Source organism: Xiphophorus hellerii, unplaced genomic scaffold (genome assembly GCF_003331165.1).
Source record: "Xiphophorus hellerii strain 12219 unplaced genomic scaffold, Xiphophorus_hellerii-4.1 PGA_scaffold_66__1_contigs__length_299863, whole genome shotgun sequence".
Classification (NCBI taxonomy): Eukaryota; Metazoa; Chordata; class Actinopteri; order Cyprinodontiformes; family Poeciliidae; genus Xiphophorus; species Xiphophorus hellerii.
The window spans coordinates 237,266-253,893 of NW_022587641.1; the positions used below are offsets into that span (position 1 = coordinate 237,266).

Sequence of the window (16,628 nt, forward strand, 5' to 3'; positions counted from 1 at the left end):
ATCGGACTCGTTCTTCTTTCTACCCAGGCTTGAAAGAGCTCCTGTTGCGCAGTTGATACGGATTTCTGCTCTTCCCAGGTCAATCTCACTCAGCTCCGGGATGATCCATCCCTAATCTCTCTCGTTGCACCTTCGCATCACGGGACCCTCCATCCGTCTTCAGTAGCATGTGAACCTTCAACCTCGGCGGGATTCTCCCTCCTCCGATCCAGTTTCCAACTTCTTGTAGCCTTTCGTTTAGTCCTTAAAGTCCTTATCATCTAGTTTGCTATATTTTCTATTGTCTATCTTTTAAAGGGGCCGCGCTAGATAAAAATCTTAGTTCATCACGTTCCTTTGTCAAACACTATCTGAACTCTCGTTCCTATTTTTTCACTTGTTTTCTCCCTTGGCAGATTTTCCCGCTTTCAAACCTCTTAGGCAAAACTCCAACTGCCCGTGTCTTCCCCATTTCCATTAGGTAATTAGCCAACCGGTGTGAAATTGCCACATCTTTAGAGCTGGAACTATTTCTCCTTCGTCTATAGAATATGCTCATGTATCCGGAGCTAAGCGTCTGGAAGATCAGACTCTCTAAAACTAAGACGCCTGTTTCAAAGCTGGATTTTTGAAGTCAACTCATTTATATTCATTCCTGTGGCATTTTCATAAATCATATTGCTGCTCCTCCTGCTTTAGAATTATTCTGCAGCTGGCAACAATCATTGCGGCTTCGGTGCCAGAGGAACTGAGCTGCGGCCGTTGGCTTTTATTTGGGGGCAGAATAAACACCCAGCTAGCATTGAATGTCCGCCGGTGTTCTGACTATCAGTGCTACCTCGTCAGATTTTCCTACCGTAGCACGGATAGATAGTCTGTCTGTCGGTGCTACGCGTCCAAAACTGCTACCGTCATGTTCACAAACAGAGAACTAGAGCGGGTTGTGTTGATTAACCGCCAAACAATGACAGTTGTTTACAGTAGTAATGCCGAGGGCAGCACATTTCAACAGAACACCAGCCCAAGGTATAAGCAAACTAAGCAGCCACTAAGGGGCCCCCTCAGTGGAGCTGATTTTTTTTTTAGTAATAATTTCCAGAGGTGGGGACTCGAGTCACATGACTTGGACTCGAGTCAGACTCCAGTCGTTAAAATCACGACTTGAGACTTGACTTGAAAAAATGCTCAAAGACTCGGACTTGACTTTGACTTTCATGCCATTGACTTGGGACTTGACTCGACTTGAAGCTGTTTACTTGAAAAGACTTGATATTTTTTACTCAAAGTCTTAAAATTTAAAACACATTATTTATAAAGTGGCGTCATTAATTAATTTCACTCATTCCGTATCAATATGCGCAGACCGTCACTATGGTTTTCCTCTCTCCTTATGTATGTATGTGTACGTAGCTGCAGCACAACCAATCAAATTAACAGGATCTGGACGTTTAAAAAAACGCGGCAAAGCTACAGAGCTCAGGGAACGAAATACGAAATAACCGCTCGAATATGCTTCCGCGAGTAATTTCTTTAGGCTATGTAGGTTATGAACTTTCGACTAAAAAACGAACTGCAACTTGTAAAACATGCAAGAAGAGAATATCGGATGGAGATGCCACGACGTCCAACTTTGTCCGGCATTTGAAGCTTCACAAGATCGGTAGGTGGCACTTTTCTTTGCTGTAAGATAGTTGACTCTAGCTAACTTCGTGTTAGCATGTGTACTCCGGGTTAAATTGGTGATGATTTACCATAAATCCGGTCCTTCAAATGCCTCCACAAATAATGTGCACCGTGTTAGCTCAGGAAGCCGGTGGATAGTGAGCGGGGCTCCGGAACAGAAAGCAGATTCTGGACCTGAACACAGGGAACAGAGTCTCTCTGTCCCATCATGATGATGAGCCGGGTCTAGTATCATCTAAGGATGGTTGGTGTATTTGAAGACATCTACGTTGGGAAATTATATTGACAATATACACTGCTCAAAAAAATAAAGGGAACACTTAAACAGGTGTTTAACACTTAAAGTGTTCCCTTTATTTTTTTGAGCAATATATTGTTTACTGCAGTCAGTGCATTAAGTCAACTGTTTTTGACTTAATGCACTGACCGGCGTGACTTATTTACTTGGATCAACATTACTAGCTTTTTCTTCTTTTGCTCTTTCCTTTGGTTTGTTATTTTGTTTGTATTTCCTTTTAATTCCTGTAAAGCAGGAAAGCATTCATTGCCTTGTTGCTGAAAAGTGCTATATAAATAAAATTAGCTTTACCTTTACCTTTAAAGAAAGATGGACACATGTGGTACTGTGGTGGCTCAGGGACAAAGCATGACCCACGTATGAAGGCCTTAGTCCTCGTGGCAGTAGTCGCAGGTTCAATTTCCGCCGCCTGGTAACATTTGCTGCATGTCTTCCCCCTCTCTAATTACCCCCTTTCCTGTCGGACTACTTTCAAAACAAAGGCCACTAGAGCCAACAAAACCAAAAGAAAGAAAGATGGACAAAGATTGAGCCATTAAAGAAGAACTAGACCTAAAGTAACATAATAAGAAAACTAGAAACACTACGATAGAGGCTAAAACAAGGAATAACTAGAAGGACTAAAAGAAATAATCTAACTAGAATCACTAGAGAAAGACAGACATAGACTCAGACCAAAAGCAACAACTGAACCTAGGACACTGAAATAACTAAGAAATAAACATAACTAAAAACACTAAGAGGAACTGAAATAAGAAGAATAAGAGCAATACAAATCTAACCAAAATAATTTACCTTAAATAATGAAACTAGAATAACCCTGAAAGGAAAAACTAAAATGAAACAGAAACACCCAAAAAACAAAATCCCCAAAACCCACAGTCCTGACAATATCCTCATTAAGGCTTCACAACAGGAGATTATGTTAAATTATATCAAATTAGTCTAGTATGACAATGCCACAAAGAGCATGAATGCATGACACTACATGATGCAAATGATCTTAGTTATGATGCCAACACACAGTAGGTCCAGACCAACACACTTGCCTGCTACCTGCACCTTGCTACATCCAGTCCCAGTGTTCCTAACAGCAAACGCTGGGCTCACATGGAGCCCAGCATCCTGACGCTTCCTTGGGCTGAGCTCTTTTCAGGTCTGGCTCCAGAAGAATGCCCTGTTACTGGACCTGCTAATGTGGTTCCCTATCATCAAAGTCAATAAATGGCTCCTCCAATTTATCTTGGAGGAGACAAATTGACCTCCTCCAAGGTCAATTTACTGTGAGAGAGTGTACCAGAAGTGAACAAACACCGAGAACCATAGGGACAATAGTACTCCTTCAACAACTCAAAGTAGTAAAAAAGGGAGTGAAAGTATGAGATCCTGGATAGGAATGTGCTTCCTCCATTTTGTGGCTAGGCCTTAGACAAGAGGTACAAACTTATACAGTCCAAGGGGAGTCTGGCATAGAGCCCCTGGCCCTGTGAATAGGAAGAAGTTCATTGAGGCGGTTTGGGAATCTGATGAAGATGCTTCCCTGGCACTTTGGTTTGGAGGTTTTGCGGGCTTGTCCAACTGGAAATAGCCCAGTAAAAACCAGCTCATTGTTCTACACTCTGCTTTGCTCAGAGACTCCAGACTCTTGGTTATTGAGAAACAGTTGGCTCCTCAGGCAGAGACTCTGTTGAAGTTTGCGTTTGGCAAACTACAACGGTAGTCAGACTACAATTCTAACTTAGAACAGAAATTCAACATCATTTCTGTGATGATGCCAATCAGTGAATCATTCTGTTCATTGATTGGCCCTGTTGAAATTCATCCTGAGAAATCAAGCTTAATGGGACAAATCCCAGACAAGCGAGTGGAACTGCAGAGGAAAGAAATGACTATTCAAATATCAGAAAGGACACATTAGAAGTGGAAGACCATTGATGGGTGGATGGTTTTAATTCTTTCTTACTTCTCATTGTGCTTCATTAGAAATAACACAACATCACAGGAATATGCTGTTTTAACATAAGGATGATAACAAGCAAGTATTCACGGTTTAGTTAACTAAATGTTTAGTTTCTGATTGTAATTTTGACTAAGACAGAACATGTATTTTAGTTTCTCATAAACCAGTGGTTGGTTATGGGGAAAAGGGATCAAAGACATCCATCACTATCAGCTGTGTTAAGATGCAGCCAGATTCCTGACTCAGTATCACAGAACAAATCGCAGCCCTTATAACTTTGATAAATAAAACCACTTTTAAATCTCTTCTCCATTGACCTGCACATATATTACTAAATACTCTCTGCACTCACTATTCTTTGCCTTAATTCCTCGTCTCCTTATGTGTGTCAGTGACATTTTTATAAATGGACAATGTTAAAAAAAGGTGGCATTCAATCAGCAGTCAGTTGAAGCAATATCAGGGGAAGGGGAGAAGGAGTGGGATATATATATATATATATATATATATATATATATATATATATTTAAGGTTAGAGAGAAGGGTTCAATAGTAATATAATATCTGAAACCTGCTAATGGACCCGTACACAGCAGCACTGAACTCCATCAACCACTGCAAGTTTTTTAATTTCCTGTGCTTTGTCTCATTTCTCCATGCTTCTCATCAATCATTTTTGTGACCTGTACATACACACCCAGAACCACAAAACACCCACACGCACACACCCACCCGCCCACACACGCCAACACTAAAACAAACCATACATACATCTGTTATACTTGAGTCTTAAAAAGAAACAATTTAATTTTTAATTGAATTATCTAAGATCACTACTTTAGTTCATAGTTAAGTACAATACTACTAATGAACACAAGGTAAGGAACAATAAAAATGTTGTATATGAGAGCTGTGTATAATTCATCTGATAATGCATTATTATGGTAACTGGTCATCCTTGATGCTTGGGGGATAACTCCTTTGTTAGCTGCCTTTAAAACTCAGCAGTTTTGTTATTTGTTCTGGGACATGAGAATTGCTAACCTGAAAGCCCTTTTACTTTAAGGAAAACTAATATAGGCTAAATGGTCCCTTAGGGCAACTGCCAAAGACAGAAATATGTAATTCAGCACATTTTTTCACATAAAGATAGCAGTAATAATAGAGGTAAGCAGAGCTGAACTTTGTTATCTTCTCATCTGACAAGCAAGGCTTTTAATTAAAAGGTTTTAATCAGCTTTTTCAGCTAATTGTGTCAACAGTGCAGCTGAGGTGTCTGCATTATCATATGAGGCTACAACCATGACTGGTAATAGCCATTCGAATCAGTATGTCTGTAAAATTGACAAAGGTCATGAGTTTGAACTACTCTGATGTATGGGGACAACCAAGCCATGATTCTATATGATTATGTAAAGAATTGAATTCTCAAGACATTAACCAATTATGATGTATGGTGAGAAATGATGCTTGAGCTTCATCTGGTCTCAATGTTCAGCTTTAATGTCATGAAACTAAAACTAATGCACTGACCAATGACAATGTTACCGGATGCAACATTTTCAGCTTGAATCAGTCGAGAGCACATTTCTGAAACCCCAAAAACATCTTATAGATCACATAAATCAATAAACTATCATATAAGAATTAAACAATGTGGCAACCTGCTGCAGATAACAACCAGAGTCTATGTCAAAGATGGTCAGAAAGTTTAAACAGACAAGTTTAGAGTTTTGACTGAATCTGGAAAGAAAGTCTTTGCTTCCAATATCAAAGACCAAAAGGAAAAGAGTTGCAGTACTCATTCTGTGACATGACGAGACTAAGGATAAAGATGGCAGCAGCATGAAGTGAGGAAGGGCAGAGTTGATTGATGCTGTGTAGGTGGTATTACTTGTGTGAGACCAAAATTCTGACAGGGATGACAGCCAGACTCCTCATCTAAGGGCAAGCAAGGATGGAGGAACTGTCAATGCTAATGGAAAGATGGGGGTTTGGTCCTATGTGAAACCTAGTCCAAGACTGCAAGCATCTTTTTATTTCTTGTAAGTTTGAGAAAGCTGAAGGAGGTTCCACAATTTAATCACAAGTGATAGTAAAGAAGGGAAATGGAAAGGCTGAAATTAGGTTAAGGGGAACTATAAATCTTGTGTCATCAACACAGCAGTGAAAGTTTAATGAATATGAGCCTGAGACAGTCTGTAATAATGAGTAGAAAAGGGTCCTAACTAGTTGTGGCTGGTGAAAAAAAAATCTTCAAATGATTCAAATAATGGGTGAAAGATGACTACAATTCCACAATATTACAGCATTCTTCATTCAAAATAACATGCAATAGTTAAAAGTATGGACTGCTACAGACTGGCGACCTGTCCAGGTTGTACCCCGCCTCTCAACCCTAACGTTAGGCTGGAAATAGCACCACACCTCCCACCCCACTGGGGACAGAAAATGGATGGATGGATAGTTAAAAGTAAACATTTTGTTCAGTAACGTGTAAATATATAGTATTTAAACATTAAATCTGTGTCAACAGCTAGTGCTGAATCAGAATCAAAAATGGAAAAATGTATGATCACCTATAAAATTTAACCCTTGAGAATCAGCATGACACCAGAGCCCTGTTTCATAAAGCAGGGTTAGCAAGCTCTGAGTAACAGACAGTTACTCTGAGTAAACCAGTTCTGTGATACTCAGGGTTTTCGGTTTTAGAACAGTGGATATCAACTTGCTAACTCTATTCTGAATCAAGGTACCCCTGAGTTATTGCTAAAAAATACTACCCCAATAAATAAGGTTATATACACTGTGTTTACATGGAGAGACAGGCTTACTTTAACATTTCTCCTGTTTATCCTTGACAATTTTGATGAGTCAGCAAATAATTATCCATTTGTTTTTGTCAGAAAATACAGAAACAGAATAAATCATTTCTATACATATATTACTTCCTAAGTTAATGTGTGTTACATTCACTTCTTGGATTTGTTTTCACTGTAGCTTGATCACATGCATGCAGCAGCAGGTAAAGGAAGCAATGTGCCAGTAAAAGTGCGCCATCAAGTCAACAAACAACTTAAGTTTCCAGTCTGCCAGACCTTACATTCCCTTTGAAACATCGGTTTAGTCATATTAAATATTCGAGGTTCCAGATGTAAGTCATTTCATCCGACCAGAGAAACACACGTTCTAAAACTGAGGCTTCTCAATCCCTCTTGCTTAAACAGCCACACTGCTAGCCACAAGCCCTCTTCCTCCTAAACGGCCATAATTCTACATAAACCACAGCTTATTGACAGAAAATAACATACGCACTAAAAAATGTAAAACATCTTCAACACTTGCCAAATAATAGCAAACAGACAGAAAAGAGGCAGAGTGAGTGCTGTGAAGGAATCTGTCTTCATTGATTGTTCAGTTGTTTTGTTAATGAGCCTGTAAAAATAGCAGCATTTGTCCCACAACAATGCTGATGCAAATAAAATGACATGATGCTCATTATGAACACATGAGCTAGTCAAAAACACAATTAACAAGCAAAGTATTTATCAATTTAGAAACAAACCATAAAAATAGGCCTTTTTATGGGCCTTGTTAGAGCACACTAATATGCTATTGTTGTAGAATTTTGCAACAGGTAGTTTTTTTACTGTGATTACACTGCAGAAAGAGAACTGGGCTCCCAAACTTCTTAAGTTTTACAAATAATTAAAAAATAAAAATGAAAACCTAAAAATGTCAATTCCTCAGTTAAACTGAAGGAAACATGTGGAGGAATGGACAATGGCCACTGAAGCAAAATGCAGAAAACATACCTGACAACTACACTGTAAAACATTTGAGCCACATTTAGTTGTGTCTACTATTTTCTACTCTTTAAATCAAATAAATTTGGCGCATTTAGATTTTGAACCTAAATGTTTTGAGTTTGTGAAAGATAAACTTAAGTTAAGTTGTGTTAACTTTTTATTAATTTTGTCAACCTCCAAGAGTTGAATAAACTTTAATTATTAGGTTGGCACTTAAAAAAACTGACAGAAGAAAAAGACAGCAGTGAAAACTATTTCCCAGAGTGCTTAGCAGCATGTTTTTCTATCCTGAGATAAAAGTGTGTTTCATTGATCTGACTCTTGTGTGAGAAATGTTTATTTTAATGCTTCAGGATAATGTCCTGTTCACAATTGTTTTTGAGCATAATTCAATGTGATGTTTAATAAAATTCATTATCAGATTAGAAATTTTGTTCTTGCAATTTGAAGCAAGAATTTAAATTATTCTAAAGTGAAATAAGCAGTTATTCTAACTTAATATTAGAGAAATATATGCTCTTTAACTAGGTGTGGGACGTTTTTTTCTTGCACATTGTGAAATTTTTTTTGGTTTCACTTGCAGCATGAAGTTCAAACTCACAATTCAAGATTAATTAATTTAAAACAATGTTTAGATCAATATAATTTTCTTGCTGACTTAAGTTGCCTTTTGAAGGCAGCAGGTGGACTTTCATTTTCAAGTTAAACCACCTTCAAATGTTTTACAGAGTAAAACAGGAAAGAGGATTAGTGTATGATGACAGATGAACTGCAGTTGCCATGAAGTAGGTACTAAAGTATTGGTTGTGCATCATTTGTTCCTCAGTATTGGTGCACTGGCTGGGCCATGTTATCTCTGTCCTTTCATCTAATTCTGGTACTAATAGAGTCAATAAAAAAGTCAAATTCTCTGAGAAAACAATCCTTCTCCCAGGGTTGTTGGAATAACTTCACTTACAGGTAAAATATTTCTTAAAGATAACATTTGCTAAGTTTCACTGAACAAAAATTAAAGTAATGGATTCAATCGAAAAAACAAAACAAAAAAAAACCTTTAATCTTTAAAGCTCATTCCAAGGGGTGGCAAATGTAATAAAAATATTTTAAAAATCAAGAGGACTGAAAGCAGGACCTTTTAATTTCTATTACACAGAAAACAAAGATGAATTCAGAATTTTCTAAATCATAAATTGTAGTAGAATCTATAAAATGAAGGTGTGATTAGGCTGCACTGCACAATGATGTTCATAAAGAAAAAAAATCTTACTACAGACACTTCATATATATGAAGTAATGACTGAAACATCAAAAGGCCCTAAGCTGAGCACTGCAACCAGGACATCCGGACATGTTGTAAATATCTGCTGAGGATAGGGAAGAGGTCCCCTCAGGTAAAGAGGGAAACACCATGGAGAGTGATTGTTGAGGATTCTGACATATGTTGCTCATTTTTTTATCGCTGGTCATAAATAGTTTTATGAGGGTTTACTGAATAACCATGGTTACAGCGGTGCATTCCATCGCAGAACATGACATTTTATTTAGTTTATTTTCATCAGTAACTCTGCATCACTCTCAACAGTAAACAGATCAGGCGAAGAGCATTAAGAAGGAAGAGGAAACTGCACAAACCACTTTCAAAATAGAAGACTCACTTTGAAATAAAAACATGAAGAATTATTAGCAGTGATGGAGAATGATAGAACTAAGGTCTTTAGGGGCTTCCAGACCTATAAGCTGGTGAAGGCTAACCAACAAAGCAAAAACGGATTGACTACAGCAGAATCCAGGAACAAACCAAAAGAAAATGTAATTCTTGGAACAACTAAGATGCTTTACAGAACTCTAAAGTTCTGCAATTGAAATTTACTAAACTAATTAATTTTAAAGGTGTAGTGTTTTGTTTTTTTAAGAATTTGCATTTACATATCACATAGTGGACAAATTGAATCTCCTTTATGAAATGTGTTTCTCTGCTTTGTTCTGTGCCAAGAAACCTGGCTTAACCCACAAATCTACCATTCATATTAGGTAGAGGCATTCTACATTTAAGTTGCTAATTAGCATGGGTAATTCAAGGTTTAGCCTTAAAAAACTTTTCATAGCAACAGCTCAATAATTGGTTTATTATATTATATTTGAATCTGAGTTCCAAGTGTGTTTTCCAATTCAAAGCTGCAACGGGCGTGCTTTATTTTTTTTGCTTTGTTTATTGACTAAACAAATAGGGTTCAGATATGGGTTATCTGGGCCTTGTGATTACTGCAGTATTCAAGGCACAAGCAGAAAAATCAAACCTCTCTTCCAGAAAGGAACTCTGCTTCACATAATGTAAAAACGCAGAACTCCTTCAATTCGTTGTATTGCTACAATTTAGCCTCAACTGTGATGTTAAGGTTTCATGATTAAATCTTTTTACATTACAATGTGCAGGATTCAGCACATTCAGGTCCTAACCTGTGCAAAACACACATATTACATTTAATTTACATTTATGATATGCATGATGGATAAAGTAAAAATGCCTATACTTGAATTTTTACATCTTCCTTTGTACAACCTATCCTTCTATTTTGTAAAAAGTATAGTTAGAATTTGTAATATTTGAAGTGGCCAAATTAGTTGATAAAGAATGTGCATTTTATAAAATCCTTTCAGAGTATTAGGTATTAGATTGCCTTAAAATTTAGTGATGTGTTGTGATATGAAAAATCTTGTGGTTGGATTTCCACTTCAATGGCACTAGGCTGAAGAGACCACAACTGTGTGTCCAAACTCTTGGTCTGTACTCAACACAGACCAAAAGTTTGGACACACAGTTGTGTCCAAACTTTTGGTCTGTACTGTATATATATATATATATATATATATATATATATATATATATATATATATATATATATATATATATATATATATATATATACATACATACATACATACATACATACATACTTTTTTTTTTCAAATGATATTTGAGAGTCTTTGAGCTTTTTATTGCATTGGTGTTGAATGCATTCACTGGATGCACTCCCTTTCACATTATACTGTCTACTTCCCTCCCAAAACTGGCTCAGCGATTAGTCGGAGAGTGAGTGAACCTATAATTTCCTTTTTTACTATCATACATGCAAACTCACTTGGTCACTTGCCTTGATACTCACCCGAACTCTAATGACATAGATCATTTATTTTAATACAAAAGTTTTAAAATAATCACTCCACCTTTTATAGCTACATCAGTCTCAGCTCCTCTCGGAAAGCTTTCTACCAGGTTTAGAAAGTGTGTTTTTGTGAATTTTTGTGCCATTTTTCAGGAGGCACAGTTGAGAAGAATGCCTTAAACAAAGCTTGTGCTTTGTGATGGTGACCTTTCAGACTTAGGTCTGGACTGAACAGACATCTCCCTCCACATAATATTCTCTCATTATTCATGTTCTTGTAGACCTTGATTTGTGAACTTGTTTGCAGTCTTATTGAAAAACGGAAGGGGCCATCCCCAAACTGTCCCCACAATCTTTGGAGCATGACATTGGGAAAAGTTCCTGAAACATAAGAGTTCTTTACATTGGAACTCTACATAGATATTCTATTATGGTACATGATGAAATTCACTGAACTCATCAGAGCAATCCATTCTTTGACAATTGTTTGTACAAGCAGCCTGCATGTTAAGTAAGTAGGAAAAAAACTATACAGTTTTAAGCATCCAGTGAGAACCAAAACTCAGACTTTTTGACATTTTAGCTGGTGTACAACATTGACATAAATAAGACATAGCTACTGGATCTGTGTGAAGATTAGAGTAGGCAATGCATGTGAAGTCACCGCACCAGATTGTTCTATGAAAGACCAACACAAAGGAACGATACATCCGTATGGAAAACAGGGAAAATGGTTGAAGAGCAGCTGTTCAACAGATTCAGGAACTATTTCTGTAAATATATTGCAATTTTTATTTTTTTGCAGAATGCTGAAGGCGATGGAGAGAGGAGAGAACAGCATGAACAGATTACTTCCACGCAGCTGACCAGGCTGACATCACACAGTTAGCTTGATAATGTAATTTACCATTAAAAATGGAGCCCTTTGTTGTTTTGGTGGCACAACCATACTTCACCCAGTCACACTGGCAGTGCATCATTCTAGCACACCTCCTGCTAAAATTTAAATAAAATGCGCTGGATTATAATTCCATGAGAGGAGCACAGATTAGTCAGTACTAGAGGAGAATGTAGCTTCAGTCTGCGGCACTTTGCTCTGATTTTGTGCTGTGTGAGTACGTGCGTGTCTGCCAATTGCTCTCGTCGTTCCATTTTTGTCCTATCAAATTATTCTCTAAAAGGCAATGACTCTATCTATCTATCTATCTATCTATCTATCTATCTATCTATCTATCTATCTATCTATCTATCTATCTATCTATCTATCTATCTATCTATCTATCTATCTATCTATCTATCTATCTATCTATTATAAATTTTCTGCACTCAGTTGTAAGCTGTATTTTGATTTAAATTTTTATATTAAAAATATTGTTATTAGCACATACTATGTTTTAATTCTTTTCTTGCTCTCTCTATCCCCCACTCCTTCTCCCCTTCCCCTGATATTGCTTCAACTGACTGCTGATTGAATGCCACTGGGTGTGCGAGGCAAATTTCACACGTGGCCGGGACCAGGAAACTGACTGGAAAATCCCTGCTCAATCTTCACCTTCAGTCTTCACTCCATTTCCTCACCTCTCTGTTCTTCATCCTCACCTGCATTTCCTTATTTCTTGGCTATTTCTTCCCTGCTAAGCTTTAATTTTGAGCTCAACGTTCTGGCACCCTGCTGCGCTTGCTTTTTAATCTGAACATGTGACGCAGTTCCTCCAGTATTAAAAGCACTGTTGTACACCAGGACTGGGTCTGGCATCAGAGTCATCAACATAAAGCAAAACTTTTAAAAAGTTACAACTTCAAAACAACTATCATACATTTTATATGAAATAAAGTTTTATTAAAAAGAGGCCTTTGGAACACCTGTTGACTGAATGAGAGCTGTAACACTTTTACCTGAGAAAAACTAATTCTGCTGTTTGGAAATAGTTCACAAAGTCTTGGAAACTGAAGGAGACAGCTGTTAAAGTTAATTCAATATTAAAGGCAGACTATAATTCTAGAACATGCAGAGAATCAACGTCATTGTTCGCAACTTCTCTTTCTGTTCGCTGACTGGCCTGGTAGAAACTTTACTGGAGAACACTTGTATACCCAAAGAACTCTGGAACTTTGACCAGGGTATTTCACACCAACTGAAGACCATTCCCTGAATTTGATCAACATATGCCCTGTTGAGGATCTGCAAATCATTCAGATCATCAACCTAATTTTTATGTCAAAGATTGCTGAATAAAGGAGTTTGCTTTTAAAAAGATGGCTTTTTTCTTCCAAAATGAAAAAGATTCCCAAACTGACCAAGGTGTGTGTAATAAAGCACTTCCCTTAAAGATTAATGTGTTTGAGTCTAAGGTTATAAATGAATGGTGGGGCATTCTAATTTAAGATTTCCCAGTAGAGGGCAAAGTTCATGGTCCCATCAGTGAAAGCAATCTATGTCCTGAAACAGTGACGCAGTCTCACACCATAAGATGACCACAGCCAAGTTTGATTGTTTCTATACAGTGAACTTCTATTCTCAAATCCATTTCCTTTAAATCAAGGCTAAAAATCCACGTTTAGAGTTGTCTGATTTATACCAGCCGTAAAGATTGATTAAAGTGGCATAACTATGTGTTTTCCAGGCACATTGTGCCATCTTATAGTGCACTCAAGTAACTATGTTACCTTCAGTTGTCATAAAAATGCTATATATATCAAATATGACAAGAAATTGGACATCATAATTTAACACCTTGATATTGGGTCACTGCCTCTTTAAAAACTCTTGCTCTTTCTGAAACTCAGGAAATCATCACAACATCTCTTATCAGCATTTCACATAGATGTAGGTAAAGAGCTCAGCAGATGTGCAGTTCCATCATCTGTTTGCTAATTGCTGCTGACTAGTCTGAAGGAACTGAGAGGGGATTTATAGGGGAGGGCTGCTCTGTGTGCGGTGTTAGGTCCAGCTAGTTATAGTTGCCATGGAGATTAAAGGATTTCTCAAACATGCAAGAGAGATTCAAGGCAACACTCCATGTATGTTTTTGATGAGGGAATAACATAACACAAAGCTCAAAAAACTCAGTTTTACATAGTACTGCCTCTTTAGCATATTTGATTTATATTTACTCTCGATGATTTTGATGAAGGCATTTGTCAAAATGTAATGCTTATTGCTTGTGTCATAATTAGTTACCATATTAGGTTTTTATGGTGTAAAACACTTTGAACTGCCTTGTTGCTGAAATTTGCTATACAAACAAACTTGACTCTATTGGTTTGACAATCAGTGGTCAGCTGAAGTCCCAAAGCAATAGAACTAGGTTGCTTTACCCTTTCCCCTTTCCTCTTAATCAATGAAGTTATAACTTGAAAATTACATTCATTTTTTTTAATGTAGCTCCAAAATTGAATGTGGAGAAATAAAAAAATCAAGAAATGTATACAAGGAGAAAAATCTTTTGATAGCTTCCTATCAAATGATCACCAACTTTTTCTATGGTAGAAACTCGTCTTTGGATTTATCTACTTTATTTACAAAGCTTCTATTCAAAGCTTATAAAATGTAAGTTGTACATATTGTCCTTTATATTCATGTGCATTATGTTGGGTTTTTTTCTGCAGGTGAGGAATCAGTGCTCTTTTGTTGCTTCCACTCTGCAGTCCTTTCTGATGCCACCCATTTTCTAACATCCTGTGCGACCTCACAGCCTTTACCTTTTACCCTCACTTATTCACTTTGCAGCTGTTCATTACCCTCTCTGTTTTATTACATTATTCAAAAAGTTTGATTATCATATCTAAAGTTGATTGGCTCTTTATTGACTTTGCTTTCTTGTCATTTCTCCTATGTCCATTTTTCTCTTCCTGACCAATAGGTTTAAATTTTTCCCCATTGTCAGCTCCACCCTCCCTTTTCTTTGACACCTCTCTTTCATCAGGCTCTTCCCTTTGCTCTCATTTCCTCCTGCTCTGCTCCCCTAACCTCACGTCTGTCTCCTCACAGCTTCTCATCATTCTCTTCGTCTCTCCTAATTTCAACTCCTGGCTGGGGCAGGAGTGGTGGAGCAGCGTAACAAATCCCTGCTGAATGGCCTCCGCCTGACTCACCGCTCTAATGAAGTAAGATCAGCCGCGGCGGCCCACAGCCTCACCGCTGCCATTTCACTTACGCTCAGTGACAGTCTGTAAAGTGACATGTATGTGTGCTTGTGTGTGCTGGGGTGTATGTGTGTGTGTGTGTCACGGGGTTATAATTCTGTTTACACAATCCCACTGACATGTGGGGACAAATAGCAAGTCCCCATGAAGACTGTGTGTTGTGTTGGAGTAGGGGAGCAGAGTTTGTGATAAACCTGAGCACAATGTTAAGAACTACTTAAAGTGGAAACATTAAATGTCTGCTCACCAACTCAAGGAGATCTTTCAAAATAAAGTTTGAATTTAACTTTGTTAGACTATATGTCTAATATAGTTTTCATATATTAGACAGAAAAGAAAAAAATGTGTCTGAAGCATTTACAGAAAAACAATTAGGAACACTTTTGTGTTTGTGGCCTGGATTTGAATTCCATTATGAAAGGTGTCATCATGGACAGGCTTCATTTCAGACAAAAGAATGCTAAGTTATGAAACACCCAGATTTATAGATGGGATGATTTAGACATGGGGGGGCTTCCTGTCCGCTCAGTGCCACCTGTCTATTGGTAGACAGGGAATGGCAAGTGAGGAGTAATGGAACAATAACAGTAGTTGTTCATTATCAATCCGTAATATGTGACACCATGACAACTAGAATCTTTTTGTTCCTCAGAAAGAACCATAATGTTTAACTTAATCTTTTGTATTATATTTCTAAGGATTTCAAAAAGATGAAAAATCATGTAGAAATTAAAAAAGGACAGAATGGATTATATCTAAAAAAGACTTCCTGAATTCATTGGATGTGCTATTATCTATGGCGTTCCAGACTTCACACTTCACTTTTGGCATAGTGTTTCTGGATTGATGTTTAGAACCTTTCTTCCTCCAAACATACTACCTCAGAATCTACTAAGAATTAATTAACATATAGATGTGTTCATTACTTATTTGATCCACAGTAGCAGAATGTTTCTACTCAATAATCATTTGACTTTGTGGAGAAGAATCAATGGTCCCATCTGACCATTTTTCTTCATAACTTTGGTACCTCACTGACCCTCACAGGATGTCATCTTCTGATTCTTATGTGCTAGAGTATTGACTTGCTCCTACTTTGTTGGATGTTGTTTCTTCACCTGCTTCTTGAGACTTGACTGCATGTTCTCAATAGTGTTAAGACTTGGGGAGCCACTAATTTATCTCTTTTGCCTTATGATACATTACTCCTTCTTGCTGAAAAAAACTATAGATTACAAAGCTATTTCTAGACTTTGTCATGATTCATGTTCTGTCCTGTCCATGCTGTGCTTAAACACTGATTCAGCTCACCTGCCACGCCTGTTTGCTTACCTGTTCCACCTGGGCCCCGCCCTACTTAAACACCTCTCAGCCTCTGCGTCCTTGCCAGTTTATCAACAGCCACGAGCCAGTAGAGATCCAGTGTTTTCTTCCAAGCCTTCAAGTGTCCTTTTCTGTCCATGGATTGACCCCCCCCCCGCCAAGCCCTTCACGGATTCCTTCTGTTCTGGATTTCTGGACCCTGACCCAAACTTTGCCTCACGACCACCAAGTATTGCCTGCCCCTCAAGCTAAGTTTGCTCTCTCTG

General features: G+C 37.7%; 1 long non-coding RNA gene across 1 annotated transcript in view; it reads right to left on the bottom strand.

The window, feature by feature from the left end:
• LOC116716547 (uncharacterized) overlaps positions 1-16,489 on the bottom strand; it is a 17,787-nt gene extending 1,298 nt beyond the window's left edge. The window contains exons 1-2 of the long non-coding RNA XR_004338535.1: positions 16,338-16,489; positions 348-350 (exon numbers count right to left, since the gene is read on the bottom strand). This is a non-coding gene — a long non-coding RNA (uncharacterized LOC116716547). The remainder of the gene's footprint in view (positions 1-347; positions 351-16,337) is intronic.
• Positions 16,490-16,628: the final 139 nt, after the last annotated feature.